This window comes from Chiloscyllium plagiosum, unplaced genomic scaffold (genome assembly GCF_037043375.1).
Source record: "Chiloscyllium plagiosum isolate Xiang-an unplaced genomic scaffold, Cpla_swu_hap1 HiC_scaffold_7, whole genome shotgun sequence".
Classification (NCBI taxonomy): domain Eukaryota; kingdom Metazoa; phylum Chordata; class Chondrichthyes; order Orectolobiformes; family Hemiscylliidae; genus Chiloscyllium; species Chiloscyllium plagiosum.
The window spans coordinates 98,985,954-99,004,318 of NW_028270145.1; the positions used below are offsets into that span (position 1 = coordinate 98,985,954).

At 42.3% G+C, this 18,365-nt stretch overlaps 1 protein-coding gene across 2 annotated transcripts in view; it reads right to left on the minus strand.

The window, feature by feature from the left end:
- mrasa (muscle RAS oncogene homolog a) overlaps positions 1-18,365 on the minus strand; it is a 62,821-nt gene that overhangs the window by 21,652 nt on the left and 22,804 nt on the right. The gene's annotated exons all lie outside the window — the stretch shown is intronic.

Below are 18,365 nucleotides of genomic sequence, written 5' to 3' on the forward strand. Positions count from 1 at the left end.
GGAACTAGTCCAGACAAACACAGCTGTCCTGAGTTCTACGTAGATGGATCCACAGACGCTCTGTGATGACTGTAAAACCAATAATGAAGAGCATGACATTTCACTGCAATGCCATCTTGCTTATTGTAGGAGAGAGCTCATGAATGCTGAAGCTGCCATGAGGGCCTGTCATTGAAGAGCCGAAATGAAAATGACTTTCCCTAGGAATTGCACAGCTAGGAACAGAGGATGGCCATTCAGTCCCTCAAGAGTCTTGCTGCCATTCAGTTACATTGGTGACTGATCTCAATGTCAACACCATCTACCCACCTAAGATTTCCAACAATCAACCTCAGATTTGATTGGCCTAGTTTCAAGAGGCTTTCTTGGAGAGGTTGGGAGGTGCAGAAAAAAAGGACTTCTGAATGCCCTTTGTGTGAAATGGTAATGGTTAAATTCTCACAAACTGACCACACATACACTTTATTTTTCGGTGAAATCCAACTCTTCCCTTCAGGACTGCCTGACCTTCAGACCAAAAGGTCTCTCATTTGGAGACAGATTTTGATTTTAAAAATGCATTTCTTTTGTAAGTATCTCATGCTCAAACCTAGGCTCCTCAAGGGATTAAGGCAATATTAAACATACTAAGGAGAAACTAAATGTAAATCGCATTAATACAATACTAGCAGATCCTCCACTAATGGATGTGATGTTGTTTTTGAAACCAGGAAGACCTTGAGGGGAGTTGATGGGGCAAACACTGAAATGAAGCTTCCTATTGGAGGAGAGAGGAAATCTGGGAGACACTTAAAACCAGGGCTTTTGTATTTAAGATGGAGAAGAGGAAACCATTCTTTCTCACAGAGGGTTACAAGTCTGTGGAATTCTTTTCCTCAGAAAGCAATACAGAGAGGGTGAGAGATAGTTTATACACCATGTCACAGTTCTTTATCAGATTAAGAGGTGAGGTGCTCCTCTCTGGGCGTTTCGGTTTTTATTATCAGAGAGGGGTCAAACTCCCCTTCATAACAGTATTCTATCTGTTGGCAAAAAGAAGGTAGATTCCCTACAAAAATTGTGACTTACTGACTATAGCTCAATCCCTTCCCGTGAATATTAATTGAACCAAACCTAATATTACTTACTGATCTGTTTAGATGTAGACAGGATTATTTATGCAGGTTCAAAGAATTGTTATCATTGTCAAAGCAAGAGACCTTGTCGGATGAATCCAATTTGCCAGTTACCACTTGCTTCTTACATCAATTCCCATTTAAAAATAATCTAACTGACATTTTTAGAGTGTATTAAAAAATGATATAAATATTACAGGAGTAAATGGCTGCAGCATTGGGAGCTAGCTCAAATCATTTCCCACTAAGGTTTATAGCATGAGATATAAGATGACAATTCCTCCGTCAGCTACACCTTGCAAGAAGCCATACTTGGAAGCTATTGGAGATTAAGAAATGAATGTATGGACTCCATAGCCTTTAACTTTCTGTACGTTTGAAACTAATGTTCTCTACATCCAACCTCCACAAAATATGCTCCACACGTTTGGTGGAAAGGCTTAAATGGTGGGAATTCCCTTGCCATCAAGAATTATTTTGCAGAAATTCTACACAAATGTAGCCGTTCGAAACTTAGCCAAGTGCCCTCTTGAATCGTAGATAGAGTCTCACAGCATAGCCCAGGCCCTTCGGTTCACCCTGTTGCATTTCTTCAACAAATGAATCATAGTAGCTATCCTCCAGTCATCTGTCTCTTCACCTGGCCAGTGAAGTATTAACTATCTCTGCCAGGGCCCCAGCAATCTCGTCCCTTGCCTCCCATAGCAGCCTGGGATACATCTCATCAGGGTCAAAGAGTGTGGTCCTGATGAAGGACTTATGCTCAAAACGTTAATCCTCCTGCTCCTCGGATGCCGCCTGGCCGGCTGTGCTTTTCCATCACCACACTCTTTGACTCTGATCTCCAGTCCTCACTTTTTCCTATATCTCATCAGGTCCTGGGGATTTATGCAACTGTACACTGATTAAAACGTCTAATACCTCCTCCTTATTAATCTTGACATGGTCTAGACCCTCACCAACCCAAGTGAAATCACCAGCCACAATGTCTTTCCCCCTTGTGAATACAATGAGAAGTATTAATTTAAGGCCTCACACATGTCCACTGGCTTCCCATACAGCTTGCTCGCTAATAGTCTCTAATAGGTCCACTCTTTCCCTAGTAATTCTCTTACTCTTAACGTATTTATGAAAAATGCCTTGGGAGTTTTCCTTGATCCCATCTGCCAAAGATATTTCATGGCTCCTTTTTGCCCTCCTAATTTATTTTTTAAAATCAATCTCCTCGACTCTCTATATGTTTGAAGGGCCTCCCCTGTTTTAATGAGAGGTACCTGACATATGCTTCCTCTTTTCTCTCTATCAAACTCTTGATACGCCTTGACACCGAGGGTTCCTTGGACTTGATGCCCATGCCCTTGCCCTTCACACGCTGGCCTTGAATTCTCATTATACCACTTTGAAAAGACTCCCACTTTGAGTGTAGACTTACCTGCAAGTAGCTGTTCCTAGTCTGTGTTTGCCAAATCCTGTCTAATGATATTGGAATCAGCCTTCCCGCAGTTTAGACACTTAACTTTTGCCCTATCCTTATCCCTTTCTATAATGACTTTGAAACTTACTGAGTTATGGTCACTATCCCCAAAATACTCCTCCACTGGACCAGCTTCATTCCCTATAATTAGGTCTAGCACTGTCCCATCTCAAGTAAGACTACCTAAGTACTGGCACAAAAAGCTCTCTTAGATGCACTTTAAAAATTCCACACTCTGTAATCCTTTCACACTAAGGCAATCCCAGTAAATATTAGCAACGCTGAAGTCCCCTCCAACTATAAACCTGTTTCTCTCACACCTTTTGTGATTTACCTACAGATGTGCTCCTCTTTTACCTCTGACTGTTGGGAGGCCTATAATATAATCCCAGCAAGGTCATTGCCCATTTATTCTTGTTTAATGTTTAGGTTTGTTACCTCAGCTGAAGGAGGTTATCAGCACAGGAGATCCTTCATTTTTGCAAATACCAACAAGAATAGCTTCCTGGTCAAGCTCCTTTACAAGGAAAGTTCATTGTTTCAAATAAATTCCTTTGGCAATGTGCTCATTCTGCAGGTTTTGCCCCAATGTTTTGGTTACTTGTAAAGGGACATAGCATAGCAATCTGATGAGCTTTCACACTGGTAAAAATTGAACCTGCATAATGACTAGTTCCTTCTTGGAATCATAGAATCTTTACAGTGTGGAAGCAGGCCATTTGGCCCATCGAGTCCACACCGACCCTCCAAAGAGCATCCCACCTAGATCCATCCCTCCTTACTCTCTCCCGGTAACCCTGCATTTTCCATGGCTAACTCACTCAGCCCACACATCCCTGGGCACACTATGGGCAGTTTAGCATGGCCAATCCACCTAACTGGCACATCTTTGCACTGTGGGAGGAAACGGGAGCACTTAGAGGAACCCAATGTAGACACGGGGAGAATTTGCAGACTCCACATAGACAGACACTGGAGGGTGGAATTGAATCCAGGTCCCTGGCACTGGAAGGCAGCAGTGCTAACCACTTCAAACACTATTCTTAGTTTTTAAAGCAATATTCTTAAAATAGAAACAAGTGCTACTGACATATCAGACTGCTCATTGACTCATCAGGAACAGAAGGCAACCTTGAGTCTTCATACATTGGAAAAAACTCTCTTCAATGGCCTTATTTTGACTAATTACAGAGTCCAGGTAGGGGCCTTGGTCTATAATTAGAGTGAGATCTTACAGGAGCCAAGTTATTCAGCATTTCTTTCCACAAATGACTGAGCATTAACCCCTAGTTTTATTGTTCCCAAAGCAAGTCTGAATATAATAGTAGCCTCATTTCATCTTGCAAATATTTCACCAGCTCTTTATTGGAAACATCAATGTGTGTACAAGTCTGCAAAACAGCATGTGTGTGGGGCCAAGCTAATGTCACACTTCCAAGGTTTCCATGGTCACATGTACAATATGCAACTTGTTCAGTACAGTCCTCAGAAATGGGAACTTGTAGGATCATGGTAATATTAGATTCTTGAAAAAAATGAACAAATGAAACAAACCATTTCATTCAATTCACATAGATGTTAAACATTGAATATAAAACTAATAAAGAATGAGGAAGCTGAATGGATAAAGGGAAAATACAAACAGAATACTAAAACAATTTTGCAATATTATTTAAGTGTACATGTCTAGTATTATTGCCATACAGTCAACTTTAAAAGCAGCTGAAAATTGGAATCTATTTGACCTGCCAACAGTTTATGAGTTGACAGTTACATGTGGCATAGTGGTTAACACTACTATCTCACAATGCCAGAGGCCTGGGTTCGATTCCAACCTCGGGTGACTGTTTGTGTAGAGTTTGCACATTCTCCCCATGCCCGAATGGGATTCTTCCCACAGTCAAAAAATGTGTCGGTTACGTGAACCGGCCATGCTAAATTGCCCGCAGTGTCCAGGGATGTTTAGGCTAGATGGGTTAACCGCAGGAAATGCAGGGTTTCAGGGGATAGGACTTGATGGCCCAAATGGTCTGCTACTGCACTATACGGATTCTAAGTTGGCAGAATTGGACAGCAGATAGAACAAATTATCAGACAAGGAGCAAATTGTATTGTCTATAGTGGTAATTCCCAAAAAAAAGCATCAAATCAGGTGACAGCAAGCTTGACACATTGCCCAAAAAAGCGAGCATAAACAGGGGGTCATGGACATTCATGCAATCACAGCTGCACCATGGAATAGCACAGAAGTTCATTGATCAGTCAACAGATGACGTGTCTTCCTCCCTCAGCCAACCACTTTGCCCTTCGCAGAAGGAGGTCAGCCAAGTGTTCACAGTATTGTCAAACAGGAGAACCACAAAATGCTCTCCTCCAGGCTCAGGTGTGGCTCAGTCAGATACCTGTCACTCCAGAACCTCAAATCAAAAACCAAGTTCACACTGCAGTGTGGTACCGAGGGTGCAGCCTGTTGGAGGACCTGTTAACAGAAGTCCATTTATCCTCTCATGACTCTATGATTCAACTGCATGATGATATAATGAACAATATTTATTCTTCAACCAGCCCAGCTAATTAAAGCAATTTTGGAAAAAAAAATTCATTCTGGAAAACAATTTTCAAAACAAAAATGTCGCATATCTGCTCCACACTCTGTCTTTAGAAGTAATTCAGAACACTAAACAGGAGTATTTTTTGCAACATTTCATTTTGTGAAAGATGCTGACAGTCAAGGTTATTATGTATTGCATAAAGTTTATGTTCAAATCGGGCAAAAGTGCCTCAATTCCTGGTCAGAAAAACAAGCCCAACAGCCATGATTTCAGTGAGACAATTGCAATCAACCCTTAACATTACTATAAAAAGGTAGATTACAGGACTCACTTCAATCAGAAACTGGATTCAGTTCTGTAAATATTTCCACACCTCCCAGAGTCTTAATTTATCAACTCTCCCTCCCTAGTTATATTTGGACTGGAGCCAGGCAATGCAATCTGTGGCTGAGGGTGGTACGGTCATGGACCACTTCCTAAATTGCATATGGCAGAGGGATGCACATTGGCTAGCATGGCTGCCTCACAGCACAAGGGACCTGGGTTCAATTCCAGTCTTGAGTGACTATCTGTGTGGAATTTGCACATTCTCCCTGTGTCTGCATTGGTTTCCTCTGGGTGCTCTGGTTTCCTCCCACAGTCCAAAGATCTGCAGGTCAGGTGGACTGGTCATGCCAAATTGCCCACAGTGTTCATGGATGTGTCAGTTAGATGGATTAGCCAGGGTAAATGCGCAGTTATGGGGATAGGGTATGGGGTAGGTCTGGGTGGGATGCTTTTTGGAGAGTCAGTGTGGACTTGATGGGCTGAATGGCCTGATCCAAGAGGCAGAGCTGGAAATGTGTTGCTGGAAAAGCGCAGCAGGTCAGGCAGCATCCAGGGAACAGGAGAATCGACGTTTCGGGCATAAGCCCTTCTTCAGGAATGAGGAAAGTTTGTCCAGCAGGCTAAGATAAAAGGTAGGGAGGAGGGACTTGGGGGAGGGGCGTTGGAAATGTGATAGGTGGAAAGAGGTCAAGGTGAGGGTGATAGGTCAGACTGGGGTGGGGGCGGAGAGGTCGGGAAGAAGATTGCAGGTTAGGAAGGCGGTGCTGAATTTGATGGATTTGACTGAGACAGGGTGGGGGGAGGGGAAATGAGGAAACTGGTGAAATCCGAGTTCATCCCTTGTGGTTGGAGGGTTCCTAGCCGGAAGATGAGGCGTTCTTCCTCCAACCGTCGTTTTGTTGTGGTTTGACGATGGAGGAGTCCAAAGACCTGCATATCCTTGGTGGAGTGGGAGGGGGAATTGAAATGTTGAGCTACAGGGTGGTTGGGTTGGTTGGTCCGGGTGTCCAAGAGGCAAGAAGGAACAAAAAATGTGAACATATTGTTTTTGTAAAGCAGAAGAGCTTTTTCACTCATCTGAAACAATCTCATTGCCATTTCCTATCCCACTCTCTTGATGCTGTGATAGTCATTGAAAATAGAAAAAACTCAATGGATTTCCTCTTATATATCAACAGAAGTAATTTTACTGTATATTTCAAGTCATCTGCCACAAATTAGCATTAAAATTCTGTAAATTAAGCCACAGATATCCTGATTGTACAGTAAACATTAAGTGCTTTGACAGTGTAGGTGTCAGTGAGTTAATCATACTTGATACAGATAATCTTGGACACTAACCATGCTGTTAAGACATGGGTAGGATGCTGAGATAAAGAAGCCAATTCCTTAATTGAAGCAGCTTCTTAGTACCCACTTTTGGACATTCTGACATGACAAACAGGCTGAGGCCTATAAGCCAGATCTCTGCTCTAGTAGAATAAGGACTGTCTTTGTAGATTGCGTAGAAGCAACATTGCAGTGTGTGCTCCTGACACACACTAGACCATGTCTTAACGTTTTACACTTGACTTGTACCAGCTGAGGCAAATTGTCTCTGTTGCTTTAATAATGCATTTAGATTTGCTGAGGTTAGACTCGGTGCAGAGGCATGTCTTTGGGGCAAGGCTATTCTTGTAAATCAAGTGCACAAAGTCTAACTTGAGCTGATTTCTTCCTTCAGGACAGCGTCAATGCAGTTTGATCAGGTTTAACAAGTCAGGCCTAGACTTTAGACTGAGACAGCACATTTTTAAAGCAGTTGCACTGCTGCAAGCTAATTACTGCAGTCATTGGGCTAATTAACCTTGACGCACGTGATGATTTAACATTGTACAACACCCAACTGATTGACCCTAGTTCCCTGAAGTACAGCTCTCACAAAGAGTTTCTTGAATATAAAATTGTCTAGGAATTTGTAGAAAATTAAATATCTTCAAGTTTAAAACAAACTTCTATATTCGACCTCAATACTTTTCAGCTGATACTTGCGACAAAATGATGCAACAAATATTTTAAAAACACATCTAGAAACAACACTTGCAATATTGCAAGTCTGGTTAGGATGACTGGATGTTTAACACATAATCAAGATACATTACGATCTAAGCAGAAAAATAAAAGCTAACACTCCAGTGTAGCATGAGGGAATTCATCTCTGTGGGAAGCAATAAAGCCAAACAGCACTATTATAAAGAAGAGCAGTTGAATCATCCCTGATGTCATAACTAATGTTTACCCTTCAATCAACAAAACCAAAACAGATTATCTAATCATTGCCAACAGTGTTTATGGCATATTAGCAGTTGCATTTCCTGCATTCCAACAGGGACTACATTTCAAAGTAGCTCATTTGTTGTAAAACCTTTTGAGACATGGGTGGTGGTGAAAAGTCGAATGGAACAAAATCTTCTCATTTTTTATTTAACCAAAATGGTGCCTATTTGTTTTACAGGAGCGAGTGTTGGTTAATACTGGGCAGAAAAATAAGATTTTGGCAATACTTTATCAATATAGTAACTTTAGTGTACTAAGTGCTCCATTGTACTTTTCAGAGAGGACTGGGTAAGAGGCATGAATAATAGCCTGGCTAATAAAATAGACTTACAAAGGCAGGAATGGATGTGACAGGTTTTCAGAAAGAGGGAGTTGCAGAGATTAGAAAGGAATGCTCATAATTTCTATAGAATGGAAGTGTATACATATAGATGGTCAGCCCTGGAGAATAGATGGTATGAGCTGCAAGCTAGTACTCAAGAAGAACACTGAATTAGAAAGGGTGAGGCCATGAGCGATTATAAAAAAGGATTAAGGATTTCGATTTCAGTGCAAAGGGATTTGAGAAATCTGGAGGTCAAGGAGAACAGGGTGATATTGAGCAGGATTTTGCATAGCATGTGTGCAAAACCGCTTCGCACATGTTGCGGATTGTATTAGGGAAACCACTGCAGATGTCAAACTGGGAAGCAATATTGATGCTGATATTGGGTGCAGAAGCACATTAACTGAGGCTGGGGCAGACGTAAGCAAAATTGCGAAGGTGGAAATAAGTGGTGTAGATGATGCAGACAACCTCAGCTCAAAACGTGAACAGGCATGCAAGTTACATACACATGGTCCAGTTTGAGAGTATGGTGAGGATGCAGTCAGTGGATAAGGCTACAGAACTGATGTCAGTAACAAATCGAGAGGTTTTGGCTGGCTCATCTGTAACAATGTCAACTAAGTAGCTATAGAATGTCAACAGTTACGGAGGAAGTGAGGACTGCAGATGCTGGAGATCAGAGCTGAAAAATGTGTTGCTGGAAAAGCACAGCAGGTCAGGCAGCATCCAAGGAGCAGAAGAATCGACGTTTCGAGCATAAGCCCTTCTTCAGGAATGCCTGACCCGCTGCGCTTTTCCAGCAACACATTTTTCAACAGTTACGGAGGTCAAGGTGCATTACAGGGGTACACTTGGCATACAAGTGGAAGTTGACTTCATGTGCGTGAACAATATTGCTGACAGCTGACAGTGTCACAACACAGGGGTAGCAGCCAAACCTAATCAGCCTTACTATCACTGGATTCACAACACAGTCATCTTAAAACATTCAATTAAAATTGCTGAATTGTTCCTAACCAGACTTCACTAATATTGGATCTTGAATGCTAAGTTTATAGCTTAAGCAAAAATTAACAATTTATTATTAATAATGTAACTTTAGCAGAACACAGATGAACAACAGACCAGTCTAATATCTATGAGCTAAAGTCCAATAATCATTAAATATAACCTCACTTCCATACTGACAGACACAGTTAAAGGTATCAATTTGAAAAGTAAATAAATAATCATAATTGGCTGTTTGATAACCATTTCAATGATGAATACCAAGCTGTTATGAAATCCTTTGAGATGGATTGTATCATAGGCATATGGGACTGAGTATCTTGTTTGAATTCCAAAGCCACCTGTCAATGCAAACTGCTTTACAGACTACCTGAAGACTTGCACTTTTTTCTTCTGACTGGAATTCTTTTCTCAGAATTTCCAAAAAGTCTATAATTGGGGAATAACTAGAGCGAGCAAAACCAAAACAAAATAAACCCAGCCCAGCAGCTTCTAAAGCAAAACTTGCTTCCTCTCCAAAACCCAGTCAGAGCCAGTTTACTCTTTGTTTTCTCTTTCTTTTTCAACATTCCTTATGGTTGGCTAGTCAGCACTAATCTCCCTTATTGACCAATTCAACATCCAACCAGCTGCCAGTCCCTGGGCGTAACAACACCTTGGTGTTGAATCACCTACAGCATTCACACAGCATTCATACAGCAGTAATTAACCTGCATTATCTTTCCAGACCAGGTCCCAAAAGTAAAACATTAGTCTTTTGTTCTCTCCTGCTTTTTAAAAACAAGTTCAATTCTCAAATGCAACTCTCAGTTGAACCCAAAAGAGAAAAGAAAAATAATGATGGTCTCAACAATGTGCATGTGAACTCAGGCACGAATATCAGCAACAGTGAGGCTGAAGCGATGTCTCATAAATTTACTTTAAAAAATTGGTTTGTTTTGCTTGAGTCATTATGTGGCCAATATAAACAAGAACACGGAAGTAATGTTAGAAAGGTATTCACTCCCAAACTCCCATGGCAATTACTTTACTAATGTGCCTTCACTACTACCATGAGGTCATTAAACAAAGCCTTCCTTTGCAGCTTTCAGATGCCAGCTGCCCTGGCGCTGATAAAACTCAGAGGAAGGAAACTTAAGAATACTCAACACTTATACCAGTGGTAGGAATCAAACTGGTTCTAGAAAGACCAAGGCCAGAACTTTTCAAATAACATACCTTAAGATGATCTATTGTACACACACATATTCAAAGCAAAACTTACGAGCTTTGCAAAACCAAGAGAATATGCTGTTATGAAAACAGTTCGTGTGTGCACCTCGCTAGTAGGAATACCTAATTTGAGAGCTTGCTTCTAATCTAAGGCCTGAGATGACTTTTTTTTGTGGTTACACTACACCTCAAACCAAATCTTGGAGGAACATAGTGACATTTCGCAGTGTGATATTCAATTTACCATTCTAGCTATTCTGCAGCAATTATGGAAAAAGGTTTTGGGTTCACTTGCAGGTGAACTAAGAAATTGCATCAGACAACAAATAAATAATGATGGCATGGCATGGGCTGGGGTAGCCTAGAGCGGGATGGGCTGGTGAAGCCTGGAACGGGACACTGTGGTGGAATGACATGGGCTGGTGCTTTCTTTAATTCATTATGTGGGTGCTGCATGCTGGGCCAGCATTTATGGCCCATCCTCAGTTGCCCTTGAAAAGGTGGTGGTGAGGTACCTTCTTGAATCACTGCAATCCACCTGCTGTGGGTTGACCCACAAAGCCATGGGCGGGGTGGGGGTGGGGGGGGGGGGTTGGAATTCTAGGATTTTGACCCAGCGACAGTGAAGGAGTGGCAATGTATTTCCGAGTCAGGATGGCGAAGAGGAATTTGAAGATGGTGGCATTCCTATATATCTGTGTCCTTCTAACTGGAAGTGGTTGCAGGTTTAGAAGGTGCTGTCTGAGGATCTTTGGTGAATCTTTGGTGTAGCCTGGAGTGAGATGGGCTGGTGAAGTCCAGAGCAGGACTCTGGCTGCGGCAAAGAAAATGTCGGACTCTCTTTAAGTTATCTTCCTTTATATTTTATGTCAAATGGATGAAAATGGCACTGATGGATAGTGATAGTATAATTTCTTCACTGTATTTTCCATTGAATACATGTGATAATAAATGATTCAATCAATATTTAGATAAGAATAGGATTATCACCCTCCAGTCATTTACTTTGATTAGCCATTACCCTTGGATGGAATTAACACAAGGAGGTGATAGGAGATACAACACAAATATTCTTTCACCACATCTCTGTAGGTTGTTCAGAGTCATTTAAAAATGTTATAGTACAGGAGGACATTCAGCCCATAGCTTTCTGGCGAAAACAACTCTGCTAATTCAACACTTTCCCTGTAATGCTGTTTTTCATTCAGATAATTATCTAATTCTCTTTCAAAAGCCTTCATTGAACCAACTTCCATCACACTCTCAGGTAATGCATTGCAAACTCAGTGCTGAAGGAATGGGGGCAGTACGGTGCCTCAGCGGTTAGCACTGCTGCCTCACAGCACCAGGGACCCAGGTTCAATTCCAGCCTTGGGTGACTGTCTGTGCGGAGTTTGCACATTGTCTGTGTCTGTGTGGGTTTCCTCCAGGTGCTCTGGTTCCCGCCCAAAGACATATAGGTTAGGTGAACTGGCCATACTGAATTGCCCATCGTGTTCAGGGATGTGTTGGTTAGGTGCATTAGTCAGTGTAAATGTAGAGTAGGGAATAGGTCTGCGTGGGTTACTCTTCAGAGGGTCAGTGTGGACTTGTTGGGTTGAAGGGCCCGTTTCCACACTGTATGGATTCTCCTATTCTATAAGTCATACTTGTCTCAAAATGTTAACTCTGTTGCTCTCTCCACAGATGCTGCCAGACCTGCTGAGCTTCTCCAGCATTTTCTGTGTTCATTTTATTGCAGGCTGTAATTACTCAGTGTTAAAACATTTTTCAACATGTAGTCTTTGATTTGCGTGCCAATATTTTAATCTGGTGCTCTCTGGTTCTCACCCCCTCATTCATGTACTCTGTCCAGACTCTTGATGGATTTGAGCAGCCCTATCAAATCCAGTTTCTTTGATGATTTCGCATAACTGAAGTCTCTCTTACAGGTGTACAGCCTTTCACAACATTTTTTAATTAGAACCCCTACAGTTTGGAAACAGGCCCTTCAGCCCAACAAGTCCATACCAACCCTTTGAAGAGTGTCCCACCCAAAACCATTCCCCTACCCCATTACTCTACATTGATCCCTGACTCATGCACCTAACCTACACAATCTTTGGATTGCGGGAGGGAACCAGAGCAAACCCACACAGACATGAGGAGAACATGCAAACTCCACACAGACAGACCAGAGGCTGGAATGGAACCCGGGTCCCTGGTGCTATGAGGCAGCAGTGCTAGCCACTGAGCCACTGTGCTATCCTTTTAAAGCATCCCACCCAGACCAACCCTATCCCTGTAACCCTACATTTCCCATGGCTAATCCACATAGGCTGCACATCTGTGGACACTATGGGCAATTTAGCATGGCCAACCTGCCTAACCTGTACATCTTTGGATTGTGGAGGAAACTGGAGCACCCGGAGGAAACCCACGCAGTCAGAAGGAGCATGTGCAAACTCCAAACAGATACAAGGTAATCGCTCAAGGCTGGAATCGAACACAGATCCCTGGTGCTGTGAGCCAGCTGTGCCAATGACTGTGCCATTCTTGCAATATTTTTCTGCACTCCCTTGAACACCTTCACATCCACCCTCAAGCAAGATGCCCAGACTTAGACACAATCCTCCAGTTGAGGCTTAAGCAGGGGTTTATAAATATTCACCATCATTATAACTGCAGAGTGCAAACCAAGGAGGTCAGGATGGTACTTAAAGCTAGTGAATGAATACTGGATGGTAACTCATGATCATCAAGTTAAGAAACCATATCTCACCTTTGGAGTTTCTAAATCAATACTAGAAGCTGCAGTAAAAGCGGTGCTGCTGTCATGTTAAAATGGGTCTGTCAACACCCATGTAAAGATGAGGACTGGATAAAATCTGCAATACATCATAGAATCCCTATCGAGTGGAAAGAGGCTGTTCAACCCATTCATTCAACAACAGCATCTCACCCAGGCATAGACCCCTACCCTATTCCCATAACCCTGCATTTACCTTGGCAAATCCAGCTAGTCTGCACACCTCTAGATACTACAAGATAATTTAGTATGGTCAATCCACCTAACCTGACTGTGGGAGCACCTGGCAGAAACCCTGCAGGTACAGGGAGAATGTGCCTACTCCATACAGACAGCCACTCAGGGTTGGAATGGGACCCATGTTTCTGACGTTGTGAGGCAGCAGTGCTAACCACTGTGCCAATGTTAAATTTTAGAAGCCATGATTACAAACAAAGAGCCAAATTGAGAAGTGTACAATTGGAAAATCAAGTTTGTGGGTAAAATGACTGCAGCATAACTTCTGTCAGTACTGGATTAAGGTTAAGTGTGAGCAATGAGGTGATTCCACCTTTATAGAGAATCACATGACCCAGAAGTGGGCCATTGGTCTTATTTGGATCATGTTAGCCCTTTGAGAGAGCTATTCAATTACTCACACTCTGCCGTGATTTACCAATAGTCCTACAACCTTTTCTGTTTAGGAAGGCAAGAGGAAGAGTAGGGTATTAACCCTTCAGTCCATTGCCAGTCAATGAGAAGATGAGACCATCGATCCAACTAGGCCTTTAGTGAGAAAGTGAGGGCTGCAGATGCTGGAGATCAGAGCTGAAAATGTGTTGCTGGAAAAGCGCAGCAGGTCAGGCAGCATCCAAGGAACAGGAGAATCGACGTTCCGGGCATAAGCCCTTCTTCATTCCTGAAGAAGGGCTTATGCCCGAAATGAAGATTCTCCTGTTCCTTGGATGCTGCCTGACCTGCTGCGCTTTTCCACTACACAACCTTTAGTATTTTGTACAGATTTCTACTAATCTCAGATTATGCAGCAACCTTTTAACTATATAACCAATGAATTAAGAAAAGCCTCTCACTCTGTTATGTCTCCAAACAATACTGAATGAAAAGTCGTGCTGTGCTACGGACCCATAGCAACCAGGAGTACAAGAAGATACCTCAATATTCATTTTGAATTGGATAGGAATTAAACCCTGACCACTGGGAAGAAAGGCACCCAGCCATCCTCTGCTAACTTTCAAGTCAACAGAACTTCAGAAATATGGAAAGGAATAGGTCATTTGGTCCTTCAAGATTAACAATTTTAGTTGGCTTTGTTTGTTTTGTCAAATGCCCTTATACATACGTGATTCTCAAGGGATTAAGACAATTTGGGATATAGATTGGAAAAGTAGAATCACAGATTGATACAATAGAAGAGACCATTCAACCATCTCGTCTGCCGTTTCACTTTTAAACAGCACCATCAGCCATGATGTTACTGAGTAGTCATGTAGAATGATCTGTTCCTGTTATTTCTTCTGCTTTTAGTCAAAGCACAAACACGGCTGTGCAGGTTGCCAGGAGACAAGCTCAACATTTCAATTCCTTACAGACTTTGTTACACAAGCAGGGTTAGATAGTCCAAATGGTGAATAACACAATACTTCCTGAATTAAATCTTCCATTTACCATATCAAAGAACAATATTGAAAATGGCTGAATTACTGCCATACTTTGCATGAAAATTACATCAGTCCTCAAAATTACTAAAAGTGAAAATACCATATGCATAAAATAGCTTGTTGAGAATGGATGGAGTTCAGGTTTTAAGGTTTTGTATTTGATTTGTATAGTTCATGAGGTGAGAACTTTGTTCTTTTATTTCTAGTGGCTTTGTACAAATCAAGCCTAGACTTGATAATGAACTGGGACAAGTGATGGGCTTGTTAGTGGGTGAGCATTTTGGTGATGGTGACCACAATTCTGTGACTTTCACCTTGGTTATGGAGAGAGATAGGTGCGTGCAACAGGGTAGGTTTTACAATTGGGGGAAGGGTAAATACGATGCTGTAAGACAGGATCTGAGGAGCATAAGTTGGGAGCATAGGCTGTCAGGGAAGGATGTCGTGGAAATGTGGAACTTTTTCAAGGAACAGATACGACGTGTCCTTGATATGTATGCACCTGTCAAGTAGGAAAGAGATGGTCGTGTGAGGGAACCCTGGTTGACGAGGGAGGTTGAATGTCTTGGAAAGAGGAAGAAGGAGGCTTACATAAGGTTGAGGAAACAAGGTTCAGACAGAGCATTGGAGGGATACAGGATTGCCAGAAGGGAGCTGAAGAAAGGGATTAGGAGAGCTAAGAGAGGGCATGAAAAATCTTTGGCGGATAGGATCAAGGATAACCCCAAGGCATTTTATGCATATGTGAGAAACATGAGAATGACGAGAACGAGGGTAGGTCCGATCAAGGACAGTAGTGGGAGACTGTGTATTGAGTCGGAAGAGATAAGTGAGGTCTTGAATGAGTACTTTTCTTCAGTATTTACAAACAAGAGGGACCGTATTATTGAAGAGGAGAGTGTGAAATGGACTGGTAAGCTAGAGGAGATACTTGTTAGGAAGGAAGATGTGTTGGACATTTTGAATAACTTGAGGCTAGACAAGTCCCCCAGGCCTTACGGGATATATCCTAGGATTATGTGGGAAGCAAGAGAGGAAATTGCAGAGCCGTTGGCAATAACCTTCTCGTCTTCACTGTCAACAGGGGTGGTACTAGGGAACTGGAGAGTGGCGAATGTTGTGCCCCTGTTCAAAAAAGGGAATAGGGATAACCCCGGGAATTACAGGCCAGTTAGTCTTACTTCAGTGGTAGGCAAAGTAATGGAAAGGGTACTGAGGGATAGGATTTATGAGTATCTGGAAAGACACTGCTTGATTAGGGACAGCCAGCACGGATTTGTGAAGGGTAGGTCTTGCCTTACAAGTCTTATTGAATTCTTTGAGGAGGTGACCAAGCATGTGGATGAGGGTAGAGCAGTGGATGTAGTATACATGGATTTTAGTAAGGCATTTGATAAGGTTCCCCATGGTAGGCTTATGCGGAAAGTCAGGAGGCATGGGATAGTGGGAAATTTGGCCAGTTGGATAGAAAACTGGCTAACTGGTCGAAGTCAGAGAGTGGTGGTAGATGGTAAATATTCAGCCTGGAGCCCAGTTACAAGTGGAGTTCCACAGCGATCAGTTCTGGGTCCTCTGCTGTTTGTAATTTTTATTAATGACTTGGAAGAGGGGGTCGAAGGGTGGGTCAGTAAATTTGCGGATGATACGAAGATTGGTGGAGTTGTGGATAGTGAGGAGGGCTGTTGTCAGCTGCAAAGGGACTTAGATATGATGCAGAGCTGGGCTGAGGAGTGGCAGATGGAGTTCAACCCTGCCAAGTGTGAGGTTGTCCATTTTGGAAAGACAAATAAGAATGTGGAATACAGGGTTAACGGTAGGGTTCATAGTAAGGTGGAGGGGCAGAGGGATCTTGGGGTCTATGTTCATAGATCTTTGAAAGTTGCCACTCAGGTGGATAGAGCTTGTAAGAAGGCCTATGGTGTATTAGCGTTCACTAGCAGAGGGAATGAATTCAAGAGTCATGAAGTGATGTTACAGCTGTACAGGAGTTTGGTTAGGCCACATTTGGAGTACTGTGTGCAGTTCTGGTTGCCTCACTTTAGGAAAGATGTGGAAGCTTTGGAGACGGTGCAAAGAAGATTTACCAGGATGTTGCCTGGAATGGAGAATAGGTCGTACGAGGATAGGTTGAGCGTGCTAGGCCTTTTCTCATTGGAACGGAGAAGAATGAGGGGTGACTTGATAGAGGTGTATAAGATGATCAGGGGAATAGATAGAGTAGACAATCAGAAACTTTTTCCCTGGGTACAACAGAGTGTTACAAGGGGACATAAATTTAAGGTGAAGGGTGGAAGGTATAGGGGAGATGTCAGGGGTAGGTTCTTTACCCAGAGAGTGGTGGGGGCATGGAATGCGCTGCCTGTGGGAGTGGCAGAGTCAGAATCATTGGCGAGCTTTAAGTGGCAATTGGATAGGTACATGGATGAGTGCTTAAGCTAGGACAAATGTTCGGCACAACATCGTGGGCCGAAGGGCCTGTTCTGTGCTGTATTGTTCTATGTTCTATGTTCTACTATTGGGACAAATATATTAGCTCTGGTTACAAAAGCTTAGCATAGCCTCCATCAAGGTTCTACTCACTGCAAGTCCAAGTGAGCAGGCAAGGGAAGCTGGTAGGAAAAATAAAATCCCTCTGTAAACCTGGGTTTGAGAGCAAAGACACATAGTAGATGGACATCTTACTTGTAAAATTCATCCGAAAATCATATTCCACCATTATGTTCCATAATTTCTTGAGAAAGAAAAGGTTTAATAAGGCAGGAGTGGAAGACTGGTAGAATTGCACATTGATAAATTGTGTCCAAAGGGATGCATTGCATTGTACTCATGTCACCATATATTTGGCATCTTCTACACACTGTGTCTGATTTAAAGTCTGCAATGTTATTTCATTCAAAAAGAAATGCAGGCATCATGATACAATTTTCAGCTTCCAATCCAACAGAAAATTGTGTGGAAGCAAACTTAAACTTTCTAAATGTATCAAGAACGCACTTAGGGGAGTGTTGTGCTTGTTTCAGCAAAACAAATTTGATTACAGCTGATTAGAAATATAATTTGACATGTTTTGGATTGTTATGTAAGTCAAATAGGCATTAATACACAAATTAATATGTTGACAGTCAGGGGCAGGGTACAAACGCTAGAATCTTCAGCTGGAATTTTAAACCTGTTTGAGCCAATGGCGAGAATGTCAGGAAAATATGGCAAGAATGGAAAAAATCAGTTTCTCGGCCAGGGTTTAAATGATAAGTTCCGAATTTTGTCGATGAGCAGTGACTATCTTATTTCCACGTACTTGCATTGCAATATTTGCCAATTGCGCTATGCATTTCACAATTCTCCTGTCCTTCCTTAAACATCTACCTGGTTATCCATTGGCAGCCTGCTGTAGTATTTCAGCAAACTCTTTCTTCACTACAATGCCCCTTCAAGCTCCTCTTTCACACACATGAACATCACCATACATCAGCATTGCTGCTTTCAGATCAACTCACACAGCACCTCAGACTTTGACAATTTCACTTGCGAGTTCAGGGAGACCTATGATTTACAGGCTTCTTCCAGTTCGCATTAGTCCCAGGGAC